Here is a 2,065-nt window from a genome sequence, read left to right as displayed (position 1 = left end):
GCTAAGGATGCCCGACTGCAGCTTAGGACTGCTCCCTGCTGGCAAGGGGACATCCCCTGAGGGCTGCTGGGCTGCCAGAGGGAGGTCTGATTGCCATCTTAGGCCCAATCCCCTGGGGAGCAGGCCTAAGCCAGCAGGTGGTCATCCCCTCAGCGGTCCCAGACTGTGAGAGAGCACACGCTGGGCTGAGGGACAGGACCCCCTCTACCCCTGAGTGCACAAATTTTTGTGAACCGGGCCTCTAGTATATATATAATCTAATAATAGACAAAAAGGGTAATTGACCATACCTTCTCTACGCCTCCCATTGGCTAATCAGCATGATATGCAAATTAACCACCAACAAAGATGGCGGTTAGTTTGCATATGTAGGCTCCAAGTGGCAGAGCAAAGCCGAAGGACTCCCAGGCTCCTGGCTGAGCTGCGAAGCCTGATGGAAGCCCTGTGTGTTTATGCACCCTGGGAGTGCAGAGGTCCAGTCCTAGGCAGAGGCCAATGGTGCAACTTCCGACTCCGAGAAGCAGCCTAAGGGCTGGAAGGCGGCTCCTCTGAACACAGTGCTGGAGTCCCACTGCTCCACCAGGAGAGGAGCAGAGAAAGGCGGGAGCCTTCCTCAAGGTGACCCGAAATCCCCACCCACACCAGGCAGGCCGCTGGGTCTTTTCGCAGAGGACTCACCTCCAAGCCTAGCTGCTGGCCCTGCCACAGCCATGGCACTCCTGGGTGCAGGCCCCAACGGGACACCAGATGGCGGAGGGGGCGCCTTGAGTCCTGGGCTCCTTGCCTGCCTTCTGTGGCTTCCTCCTGCTTCAGGGCCTCTCCTTCCGCTGCCTCCTCCTCCCCAGCGCCCAGAGCAGGGGACACACCGAGGGTGCTCCCTGCTGGCCAAGGGGGTGAATGGAGTGGTGGGGACTCCCGGGTGAAGGGTTGCCCTGGGGAGGAGTCCCGACACCACCACGCCACTCCTGGAGAGCTGCCCAGGCCCTGAGCCCAGCGTGGAGCTGAAGAGGCCTGGAGGGCTCGGAGGGCTCGGTGGGGGCAGGTGCACATACCTCTGGTGCAACAGGAAGTGCTGGAGAGCCACCCACCTTCCAGGACCTCCTCCTGCTTCAGGGCCTTTCCTTCCGCGGTCGCCTATTTAGGAGCCTCCTTCTTAGGGGTCTCCTCCTCCCCAGCGCCCAGAGCAGCGGAACCACCAAGGGCGCTCCCCGCTGGCGAGGGGGTGAATGGATTGGCGGGGACTCCCGGGTGAAGGGTCGCCCTGGGGAGGAGTCCCGACACCTCAATGCCCCGCTCCTGTTCAGCAACATCCCTGAGATCGCGTCTGCACCGCAGGCTGTGGGGCAGCGTGATGGCCTTGATGGTGGAGAAGGCGCTGCGCATGTGGGTGCTGCTGCAGCCCGGGACCTCCTCAAAGGCTTCAAGATGTTCAGCTCCCTCTTCAAGCCCTACATCCGGTACTGCATGGAGGAGGAGGGCTGCATGGAGTACATGAGCAGCCTGCTGCACAACAGCAACCTCTTCCAGGACTATGTGATGTGGGCTGAGAAGCACCAGCAGTGCCAGCGGCTGAAGCTGAGCGACAGGCTCGCCAAGCCCCATCAGCGGCTCACCAAGCACCCGCTGCTGCTCAAGTAGGTGCTGAGGACAAGCTGCATGCCAAGGGGGGGCCGTCATCACCATGATCAGCTCAGTGGAGCGCTTCATCCACCACGTGAACGCATGCATGTGGCAGCGACAGGAGCGGCAGCAGCTGGCGGCCGTGGTGAGCAGCATGGATGCCTACGGAGTGGTAGAGGGTAGCAACGACAAGGTGGACAAGCTCCTGAAGGAGTTTCTGCACCTGAACCTGACCGGGCCCGTCCCTGGTGCCTCCCTGGAGGAGACGCGTCAGCTGCTGTTGGAGGGCAGCCTGAGGATGAAGGCGGGAAAGCACAACAAGATGGATGTGTACTGCTTCCTCTTCACGGACCTGCTCTTAGTGACCAAGGCAGTGAAGAAGGCTGAGAGGACCAAGGTCATCAGGCCACCACTGCTGGTGGACAAGACCCCAGCCCCTGTGGTG

Source organism: Myotis davidii, unplaced genomic scaffold (genome assembly GCF_000327345.1).
Source record: "Myotis davidii unplaced genomic scaffold, ASM32734v1 scaffold1331, whole genome shotgun sequence".
Classification (NCBI taxonomy): Eukaryota; Metazoa; Chordata; class Mammalia; order Chiroptera; family Vespertilionidae; genus Myotis; species Myotis davidii.
Note: the sequence above shows the minus strand (reverse complement) of the source record.